The following is a 12,032-nucleotide window of genomic DNA, read 5'->3' on the forward strand; positions in this document are numbered from 1 at the left end:
TTGTTAATCTACTGTGTTGTTGTAAAGTGTTGGTAGATGTCGTAAATTGGGTTGTGTTGGGCCACCATGTGGTCACATTAGGTTAGGTGGGTACTCAGTAGGTGGAGCAAGAGTCTTCTGACTGTGGTAGTTTATAGTTGTTTTAGGTATAACACCAGGAAAATGGGGTAAGCCTGAGTTAACTTAGTGACTTTGTAACTGGCTTTGTGTGACTGCTTAACTTGACCACCAATGTCAGGGTAAGTAAATCCAGAAAGATGCTCTGGGATTTGAAATACAGGATCCTGTGGCTTGTGGATGACTTGCTGATTTTGTCAGATAACGATGACAGATTACCTTTAAGCTCTACCTGTGAACACTGGATATCTTCCAATTTTTCTCAGCCTTGTTGCAATGGTAGTAAAGAAGGTGTAGGGGAAATAATTTGCATAATTTCAAGGCACACCAGAGGGCAAAATGTACACCTGTATTCATGTCTGTCCAAAAGATGCTCCGTGCAGCCTTCCATGTTGGATCTTCTTTTGATCATAGCATCTTTCGAAAGTCTTTACCCAGTTTGAGACAGTTTCTCTGCTGTGCAGTGAGCTCCATCCGCCATCATCTTATTAAACACACATTCCAACAAACGTTCACAGCGGGAGCGCCTTTGATCGCTGGCATCTACACTTGGCCGACTTCTCCGATCACCCTCTCAGGTGCAGGGCAGCTGATAAATCCAGAAAATATCAGTAAAGAGGAAGAAAAAGTGTTTGTGGAAAGAAGAGAGCAAAAACACACCAAATGCCCCCATCAACCCACACCCAATACACTAATATAGATTATGTACAGGCTGCTCTCCATATGCAGACTGAAATTATTGAACAGTTGTTGATTTGTTGCTCAGAGTTTCTGTAATTGGTCGCATAATTCTTTCTAGCTGCTGAGACAACAAGAGTCAAAGTTTGGTGCCTGGAGTCGCCCTCTGAGGTGACTGATTAGCTTCAGCAGCTGAGCTCAGTGAGGTTTGGAGGGAACAGCTGATTGCAGTCAGGCTAAATTATCCATTTACAAGCTGACATTTAGTTTTCTTCTCTTCGTTTTCCATTTCTCTAACCTTGAGTTAAGGCCTGGGGATGGTTGCATTTCTCTGTTCCTCACACTGAAGTTACCAAATTCTGACATACTGAACTCATCTCTGTCTGCTAATTACTCACTCTGTTCAAACAATAAGATATATGACATCTCATTCACAATCTGTATTAGTGATGTATAAACACATAGTAAGTGAAGAAGAAACACTCAGCAGCCTAGACCCATCTGCTCTTTAAGTGTGACGTATGAACCCTGCTGCCAGGTCTGAACTACTCTGTGTTTACTAAGGCTGTTGTGTTTTTAACATGTTTTAATGCTTTGCATCTGGTTCTATTTAATCTGAACAAGCCCCTTAAAAAAGCCATAACCATCGGGAACCCTCACGTTAACTTTTATCAAGTGGAAAACAGTCAGCGTTCATCCTCCAGCTTCACTGTGTTTATGTTATGCTAACATAGCTGTGTCGCTAGCGATCATGTAGCACATCATTATATACCAGCTAGCCCAACTTCAGTAACCCTACAAACATCACTGCTGTTTAGTTTTCTGTCTCCATTTATGTTGGAAGTGATAGCAGAGCTGTACGTTTGAATTTTTCAGAAATCTCTCAGTCAGAACATGCTATATCATGTTTAGGTGGAAGCTAGCGAGCTAACTTCCTGCTAACTTCTAACTAAACTTCATAAATCCTGTTTTCATGGATGCCTGGATGTTAAACTTAATTGTTACACCTGGTAAAGCAGCAACACTGATCATTTTATTAAAGATGAAAGAATTTAGACAGTTTGTAACTCTCAGTGATGCCGCAGTATTCGTTCGGCTTTGGGACCTGAAGTGGAGTTTGGATCCGGAAATGGCTAACGACGTGACTTACAGACCAAATAGACACAATCAACAAGAAACTGGAGAGACTTAACAAGATGCCACTCAAGAGGCTAAACCAACTAAAAACACAAAGACTCTGTTTTCATTAAATTCAGGTGTTCCATTCATCTCCATGTGTATAAAGTCAAGCAGCTAAGGATGCAGACTGCTTCTACAAACGATTGTGAAAGAATGACTCGCTGTCAGGAGCTCAGTGATTTCCAGTGTGGTACCATGATAGGGACACCACCTGTGCAACACGTTCAGTCAGGAAATGTCCTCACTACTAAATATTCCACAGTCAGCTGTTAGTGGGGAAATTGGAAGAGACTGGAAACAACAGCAACCCGGCCATGAAGCTGTAGGCCACGTAAATCGCAGCGCGGGGTCAGGAGATGCTGAGATGCAGAGGTCGCCAACTTCCTGTCATTCGTTACAGACTTTCAAACTTCATGTGGCCTTCAGATTAGCTCAGGAACAGTCAACTTCATGGAAACAATGAGCAAACTAGTGATTAAACAGAAGCCCCCAAACCCAAAATCACTGGGTCAAAGTCCAAAGTTCATGTGCAAACAAAGTGGAATAAAGACTACAGAGCGGCAGCTTGGCCCCATCAAACACTGAACATGTCGGTCAGGAATCAACAAATCACTGATTCAAACTCAGAGCTCATAAAACAACTTTCATGACTTTTCATCTTCTATGAACACATTATTATTATCCTATTTTTGCTGTTTTATATATTTTAATTTTATAACTCTCCTTTTTTGTTGTAACAGCCTACGTGAGGCAACTTTATAAAGCAACACAAAATAAATGATTATTATTCAATTATTACATCGAGCCTTTAACCAAACTGTGCCCTGTGACTGCTCCTCATCTGTAATGTTATAACCTCTCATCTGTGGTTCCTCTGAAAAACACTGTGGAGACGTGGAAATGGTGGTTTGAGGGCCAGCCATTCGGTGTGATAATGGCTTCTACATTCCACTATTAATTAAGCCCTGAAGGAGAATTCAGGCCCTCATCATAAAAGAGCTATGGCTGCTTTAAAAACTCTGATTGGTATGAGTACTTCCTCATTTGAAGCGGGCCTGCTTCCTTCATGTCCAATTCCTCGGCTGCTCTTCTTTTCTCAGGCAGGAGGTGATTGTACTCGTGCTGTATTTGATCCCGACTGCAGCGCGCTCAGCTGAGACCGCTCAGTTGTCCATCAGCAGCCTGTTTGACGAAGCCGTTCGAGTCTTTTAAAACTCTTTCTGCTTTTCTGAAGTATAATCAGCTCTCCTCCAGAGACACGTGAGTTATTCTGCTGAATAATAAACTCTTAAATTTAATAAAACACAAGCCTCTGTGCGACCTGAGCGGGCAGCAGCTTTGTATTTCCCCCGTCATCAGGTTGATCTTTTAAACCGCTCTCTTCTATGGCAGAAATTTTACTTTAGCCACAAGATTGTGTTCTAACAATAACAATTGATACAGCTACATTGATAGATAATATATTCACAAATAAAATTGACCATAAAATAGTAGGTGGACTGCTTATAACTGATATAAGCGATCATCTTCCTGTTTTTGCAATTTTTCAAAATTATTTTGGGATTAAAACTAAACAAAAGAATCAAATATTTGATATGATACGACATAGAACAACAAGAGCCATTGCTGCCCTCCAGGTGGACTTAAAGGAACACAATTGGAATCAGGTTTTTGCAAATGAAGATTCAAATAGTGCATATGATGCATTCTTATCAACTGTAATTTCACTATATGAAAAACATTGTCCTTTAATGAAAATCACTAGAAAGAATCACAGATCAAATAAGCCATGGATCACAAAGGGGATAGAAGATGCATGTAAAAAGAAAAATAATCTATATAAGAGATTCATAAAACAGAGGACAAAAGATGCTGAAATAAAGTACAAGTTATATAAAAATAGATTAGTAAATATTATAAGAACAAGTAAGAAAGAATATTACCACAAATTATTGGAGCAAAGTAGAAGTAACACACAAGAAACATGGAGGATATTAAATAGTATAATCAAAAAGGGCTCAAAAAATAAGAATTATCCAGATTATTTTAAAAAAGATAAAGATATTGTGCTTGATAAAACTAAAGACATTGCAAATGAATTTAATGATTTCTTTGTAAATGTTGGCTTTAATTTAGCAAAAGAAATTCCAGAGTCAAGAAATAATAACGACCTAAATAAACATATTACTCAGAATGTGTCCTCCATGTTTATTGGTGCTGTAACTCATAGAGAAATAATTAACATTGTGAAGACATTTAAAAATAAAAAGTCCACTGACTGTTTTGGTATTGACATGATATTAGTTAAAAGTATTATAGAATATATAGTGCAACCTTTCGCATACATTTGTAATCTGTCCTTTCGAACTGGTGTGTTTCCCTCACAAATGAAAATAGCAAAAGTTATTCCAATCCATAAAAACGGAGAGAGATGTCAGTTTACCAATTATAGGCCAATATCACTGCTCCCACAGTTCTCAAAAATTTTAGAAACGTTATTTGTTGATAGACTTGATAAATATATTGAGAAGCATAATCTCCTAAGTGATAACCAATATGGCTTTAGAGTGAAAAGGTCCACTTCGATGGCAGTGATGGAACTTGTTGAAGGGATATCTAATGCTATAGATAATAAGGAATATACTGTTGGTGTTTTTATAGACTTAAAAAAGGCGTTTGATACAATTGATCATTCTATATTAATGAATAAACTAGAGAGATATGGCATAAGAGGGTTAGCATACAAGTGGATGAAAAGTTACCTGGATGACAGATATCAATATGTCGAATTCAATAATGTCAAATCTAAGCAGCTGAAGGTAACTTGTGGTGTTCCTCAGGGCTCTGTGCTGGGCCCTAAATTATTTATATTATATATAAATGACATATGTAGCATTTCCAAACTGTTAAAATGTGTATTGTTTGCTGACGATACCACTCTGTATTGCTCAGGTAAAAACCTAGAACAGCTTCTGACTACAGCGGAAAAGGAGTTAAATATATTAAAAAATTGGTTTGATGTAAATAAGTTATCATTAAATATAAATAAAACAAAATTGATTATTTTTGGCACTAGACAAATGAAAAATGTATCTAAAATAAGGGTTAATGGAATTGAAATTGAAAGAGTGTACAAAAATAAGCCAGTTCATGACAAGACGATTCCATTCTGAGCTGAAGAAGCTTCTGATAGGTTAGTAGAGTCCATGTGAGTAAATTGGTGGCACACCTGTGGATGCATATAAGGTAAAACACAGAGCCTGTTTCTTTGAAATGGGAAAATCAAGAGATGTCAACCAAAACACCAGAAAAAGAATTGTGGAGCTCCATAAGTGTGGCTCAATTTTGAATACAATTTGGTGCCATTTACAATTAAGAAATACAGACAATTTCTCTCTTTACTCTTAAAGTTAACAAATGTGTTTTTTATATTTATCAATCTTAAAAAAAAATAAACATTTAGTCTGATTTGATGTTACAATTAAAAAAGTGTTTTATCTGAAGAGTTTGTAAATATCTGGTTTCAACTGTATATTTGATGATTGTCAGCACAAAGAGGGAGAGAGAGGAACAGAGAGAGAGGGAGAATGAGGACAGAACAGAGATGAACAAGAGCAGGTGAGACACATGTTAGTCAAATGGTTGTTTACCAAAAGTATCACCGTATCACAGGTCCTCATGTATCTGTACCTAGTGTTTCTTTTAAGGTTTGTTATTTTTCAAATTCTACATTTATTAAGTTTTGCAGCTTGTTTGCACAACAAGGATAAATAATAGTGAGTGTGTGTGTGTGTGTGCGAGTGTGTGTGTGTGCGTCTGTCAGTGTGTGTGTGTGTGTGTGTGTGTGTGCGTGTGGCAGCTCCAATTATAGAGCCAGCATTCCTCACTAGTTTGTCTCCTCTCCTTGCATCCTTGTTCCTGATGATGCCCCCCAACAGACTGCAGCAGCACGCTTGCCGCAGCAGACTGAGTGCTGCAGATGTCAAGTGACATTTCTTAAAGAGAGGCTCTGGCCCTTTTGAATTCTACTCTCTACCTGACAGTCCTGAATGTCTGACCATCAGTTTGTGCCCTGAAGTTCAAAAGCACTCCAGTTATACAGCAGCACCATGATCAGCAGCAAGTCGACTTCTCAATGAGTCCAAAAACAGATGAAGTGTTTGGAGTGGCCGAGTCAAAGTCTGGACTGAAATCAGACTGAGGTGCGTCAGCGTGACCTTAAAAATGTGTCTGAATTCCAACAATCTTCCAAATAAGAGTGGACCAAGATTCCTCCACAGTGATGTGAAAGACTCACTGAAGGACCACAAACACGTGACTGCAGTTCCTGCTGCAGAGGGTGGCATAACCAGTGATTAGGTTTAGGGGGCAGTTACTTTTGCACACAGGGCAGGTTTGGAGAGTGTTTTTCCCTTTATAAATGAAACCATCATTTCAACAATACTTTTTGTATTATCTTTATTATCTTTGTCTAGAATGGAAACAAGTTTTATCATGTAAAACATGTATCAAACAGACCTTCTTCTCAGCACTACACACCCACTCTCCTGTTGGCATATGTCTGCTGTTTCCTCTTCACCAGTGGATCAATGGATTCATGTAAATGTTGAAATGTGAATGACGGCCATGAGAATAATCTAAATGTACATCCACCACATGGTCAAATATTACTGAACTGGTGGTCCAAACCTCCACAGGATGCCTTTAAGCAGTCGGGATCTGTCTGTGGAACAGTTTCAAGGTTCATTTGTTTGGATCACCTGGAGAGTTTCCCTCCTGCAGGGTTTTCCTCTCTATCAGCAGTGCTTCCATCTGTGCAGCCCGTCCAGTTTTCCCACCAGAGGAGGCGACATTTCAGGGGTGGTTAATCATTTTTGATCTATTCGCACTGCAGCACAGACTCTACTCTCACCTTTCCATGTTTTAGACATGCTGTGCTGGATTCCCTGCTTCTTTCTGGGCTTTTTATTTTGGGGCTCAGCTCATGGGGTTCCCCAGACAAACGCCCGCCCCGACGTCACAGACCAGGAGCTGTTCTGGGGTTCTGACCAGTACGACTTTGCTATAGTGCTTCCTGCTGCTGGGTTGGAGTGTTTCTGGCACTTTGCTCACCGTGGAGAGAGATTTTACTTGAACTTCATGGTAAGAAGAAAACACTGTGTCAAGCTAAGTGAAGCCACCTGACATGTAGTCTGTTTTCCCACAAATCTGCAATGCACACTCACTCACCTGGAAAAAAGAAATATGTATGCAAAAATGCTCTTCATCGGTTACAGCTCAGCATTTAACAGCATCATCCCCTCAAAACTTGCCTGGGAGCTTGTTGACCTTGGGCTGGGAACATGTATCTGCAGATGGATTCTCTGCTTCCTCACAAACAGGCCCCAGGTGGTGAGAGTTGATAAGCAAACTTCCTCATCACTCATTTGAAACACAGGAACGCCACAGGGATGTGTGCTTAGCCCCCTCCTATGTTCCCTGTTCACACACCCCACACTTCACAGGATGCACACAGAAGCTGTCCTACAGTTTCTCAAGTAATCTCTGCACTGTGCATTTCATTTTTAGTATTATAAAAATGAAAATAAAAACTCTACTGTACTAACTGCCACCTTACTTCCTCTGTTTCATTAGTTAGATTTGTTCCAGCCGTGTTTCCACCTGTTTCTCATCCTCTCATTATCCTGTCTATTTAAGCCCTCAGTTTGTCTCTGCTCATGCTCACGTCATCGTCAATGCCTCGTGCGTGCGCCCTGTAGATGTTATTAGTCTCATCATTGAGACTCAACTCTTCAGTCGGTTTCAGCACCGTTCTCTGAAGGTCCCACCACAGCTTCTCAGTCAGGCTGAGGTCTGGACTGACTGGAGCATTGCACCACATTTCTTTTTCAGCCTTTCTTTTGGAGATTTGGCACTCTTCTTGGTATCATTGTCCTGTGGCTGATGGCCTCACATCTGACTCTAGAATACATTTGTATACAGAGGAGTTCATGGTTTACTGAGTCACTGCACGGGGCCCAGATCATCATCCGTCCACCACGGTGCTGACAGCTGGTCTGACGTGTTTCGTTTCGTCCAAACGTGCTGTGGTGCTTTATGGACAAACATTCAATTCAATTCAAAAGTTATTTTCCATAGCACATTTAAAAACAACAGATGACATGAACGCGACGCCCGTCACGCTCGTGTCCGCTCTGCTCCTCTCGTGAAGAGAAAAGCAGAACTAATATTATTGTGAAACGAGGCCGATTCTACCTGGGGCACAACATGCTGTCAGAGGACGCCCATCGCCATCACAGTCAAGGTAGGGATGATTTCTTATTGATTTATTTTTAATGTGTCTGCTCCAATAAGTCCAGTAGGTGGAGCTATAGCACAGGTGAATGGTTGTAGGTGAAGCTGTTGTGACGTTATTGCCTTGAAGACTGAAGCAAAGATCTGTTTCCAAAGTCTGTGTTTTTGCTACAGCTCCAAATGTTTCAAAGCTTAAGTTACATATATAGGGAAGTGTTTTTATACAAGATGGTGAATAGTTTTACATTTGTACTTTCAATAGTTTCTTGCATCACCTCTGAATGAAAATGTCAGCTGACAGCTGGTATCATGACCTTCTTTGCCCTCTGAGGAGAGACCTCTTCAAACATGTTACCGTCTGAGTGTGTCACCGCAGCCCCACAGAGCCTGCATGCTGCAACATGCAAACCTATTTCAGGGTTTTCAGTTTTATTCCTGCAGCACTTTATAGAAGCACATTTATAGCCTACTCTCAGAAAAATTATGGTTCTTAAATGGTTCTTCAGATGTCTTCGTGGTTCTTTAAAGAACCATCATACGTCAAAGAACCTTTTTATTTTGTAGATGGTTCTTTAGGTATTACAAATGGTTCTTCATCCTTAGCTAAGTTTGATGGTGTAAAATGGCATAAATATTTATTCACTATAATGAGGCTGTGAATTATACTGTGTGTTTTGTTTGTGTGCATGTGTGTGCGAAGGGGGAGGGCGGGTTACCCTTTAAGAGCAGATGATAGGAAACTGAATATTCAAATAAAAGTTAGAAATACTTGCTTAAAAATATACTGGTGGCAGGGGTGGGGGCCAAAGCCTAAAGACCCTACCCCCAACACCCCTAACCCCGCAAACCCATTGATCACAAATAATGTGGTAAATAATATGGAATTTATATGGACTATGGAGTTTATCATTAAGAAGTTTATGAATGTGATGAGTTAACAAACAGTAGACACAATGCACACATTCAAATACTCTACTTTAGTTTTAAATTTTAATAAAGTATTACTATTTTCTGCTTCAAGGCATTACTTTTGAGGTTATTGTATATATTAGAAAATATAGCATAATGATAATACTAGTTATTGTAAACTTTACAAACCACCCAGCAGTATGTAAAGTCAAATTATAAAATACAAGTAAATAACAATTGCACAACAGAATGTCAGTGTAATGAACACACACTTCGTTTTGACAAAGCACACTGCTTAGGTAAATGATCTGAGTACTTGTTCATCACTGAGCAATTTGTTAATGTGTTTCGAGCCAAATAAATGACAGGGGGAGAGAGAGAGAGAGAGTGACGTTAGAACACGTCAAACTATGGCAACCTCCCGAAAGAGAGGGGAGGGGGGGTCAATCGTTGGGATGCGCATGCGCAGACAGATTGCGCGAGCTGCGGGCCTTGACCTTTCTAAGGGGGGAAAAAACTCTTTCTCACGGACGGTGACAGTGAAGCGGATAAAGTCTTCAGTACCTGCTGGTCTTTGAAGCTCTGGATTCTGGGACTGTTGGAAAAGGTAAAACATTTTCATTAAAACCTTTTTACTCTTTTGTTTTTGTTACTCGTCATTGCAGCTTGCTATTAATGTTGTGCTAACAATAACGGTTAGCTATGTTAGATACGTTAGCCGTAACGCAATTTAGTATCCGGTATACAGAACTGTTTTCCTAACAAAACCACTGTTATAATTAAGTGAAGGTGCTCCCAACTAATTTGAACCTTTGGCTTCTAAAATATGTGGATCTATTGCGTGCTGCGTACATAACGTAATGTCACTAGACCGATATTAAAATTGATAATATTGTTAAAGTCACTTAGGCTACGTTCACACTGCAGGCGAAAGCGCATCAAATCCGACTTTTTTGACCCTATGCGACCCATATCCGATCATGGTGTGACAGTGTGAACGGCACAAATCCGATATTTTCAAATCCGATCTGGGTCACTTTCGTATGTGGTCCTGAATCCGACACATATCCGATGTTTTAGAAAGCGACTGCTGTTTGATGGTCATGTCGCATTAAATCCGTCTTTTACGTCACTGACACAAGACAGACGCCAATTATCAGCGCCCGAGAAGACATCGCGAACGCTTCCTGGCCATCCAGTGTAGATGTCAGTGAAACTGCTGGGAAGACAACGTTGGAGAAACGTGAACATTTTATTTGTTCTGTATAATCTGCGGATTCTGACAGGAATCTGCAGCTATCCTTTGAAGCACCGCTCCTTTAAAACAGCAATAAGGATAATTATTAGGTTATCTACATTATTATGTAAATAACAAAATAACTTCAAGCAAAAATTGGGAAACGTAAAGTCCGAAGTCTTTATATTAAGGGCTATCAGTCAAACAATATTGTTTGGTCTGGGCCTAAACAGAGCGTTCACACTAGAGCGCGTTTGCTGTCGCATTTTATTTGTAGTGTGAACAAGCAGACAAAAAAATCGGATTTGATCAAAAAATCGGAATTGAGCATTAAGACCTGCAGAGTGAACGTAGCCTAATATCGCGCCTGAAGCCTGTTTTGACATGAGCTCTGTGTCTGCTCTAGAAACTCAGAAATTCAGTAGAGCTGAGCCGTACAGTAAATACTCACATGAGCCTGTACTGAATTCTGTAAGAGCTGTATAAAACACAGCTATGCATAAGTGTTTTGAATGAATAGAAATGTGACACATGAGAAGGTGTCTTTGACTGCTACTGTATAACTTATTTTCGGACTAGTTGACAAGTTATGCTCCGGTCATTGATGTTACCAAGATGGATGTCCTTTTGTAATATAGTCAAATTTTCCTTGTACGTTTCATTTATCCACCATCATACATTAAGCCAAGAGAGGTCATTATAGGGCTTTGGAGCGTGATGTCACGGGAGGGGGTACTGTGTTGTCGGTTGCAACGTTAGATCACACGATAGGGAAGGCAAGAAGCTGGAAAATGGGCTCTCTTTTCATCGTTTCCCCTCCTGGAGGCAACGGGAGGGATCTCCTGTATCCGATATTACTAAACGAAGACGTCAGGCTTGGACTGCAGAGGTCAGCCTCGGACCAGCACGCAAGGCGAGTGCAACAAAAGCGAAAAAGAGCACCCATCGGAGGTAACCCCCGCCCCAAAAACATACAAACTGAGCTACCCACAGAGACCAGAGCTGTAAAGTCTCGACCAGGGGACTGGCTCGCTGCTGGAGCCCCTAGTGGACATGAGTGGAACTGCAGTTTCTAGCACTTTAGCATTGGCTTCATTTTTCAGTTCTGGAAACTGAGTGAATAACTTCAAAAAGGAGACATGCATTACATCTCACAGTTCCCACTGCATACCATGTCTCTGTAGAGGAATAGAAAATAGAGGTGGTGCACAGGTGAGGCCAGGTGGAGTAAGGCTCAGAGTCACAGGGATGTTAAATAAGTGTGACATGAAAAAAGTCTGGAACCCAGCTGACTCCACGGGAGTAAAACAGCCTGAAATTTCAGGATGTTTTTGCCTGCAGCTCCTCGCAAACGGTCATGAGAGGCAGTTCTCTCTTCCTCCACTAGGTGGCAGTCCAGGCCTGTGTAATGATCACCTTTGAATGTGTTACAGCAGGGGTGCTCAATACGTCGATCGCGATCGACCAGTCGATCGCAAAGGTAGTATTGGTAGATCGCATGGCATTAAAAAAATAGATGCCAGCCTATCATCCATCCCGTCACTTGATTGATACAGGGAAGCCAGTCAGATGACATCAGATTTTTTCTGACGCTTAGGTCGCTGCGCATGCGCAAACA

The 12,032-nt window shown here is 40.6% G+C and overlaps 1 long non-coding RNA gene across 1 annotated transcript; it reads left to right on the top strand.

The window, feature by feature from the left end:
• Positions 1-5,117: 5,117 nt before the first annotated feature.
• Positions 5,118-7,994, top strand: LOC146360550 (uncharacterized). The gene is made up of 3 exons (XR_014799634.1): positions 5,118-5,167; positions 5,524-5,592; positions 5,913-7,994. It is a non-coding gene; the product is annotated as an uncharacterized LOC146360550 (long non-coding RNA).
• The last annotated feature ends 4,038 nt before the right edge of the window (positions 7,995-12,032 follow it).

The sequence above is a fragment of the Perissodus microlepis genome, unplaced genomic scaffold, assembly GCF_051167445.1.
Source record: "Perissodus microlepis isolate ML-2025 ecotype Zambia unplaced genomic scaffold, ASM5116744v1 scaffold_26, whole genome shotgun sequence".
In the NCBI taxonomy this organism is placed as follows: Eukaryota; Metazoa; Chordata; class Actinopteri; order Cichliformes; family Cichlidae; genus Perissodus; species Perissodus microlepis.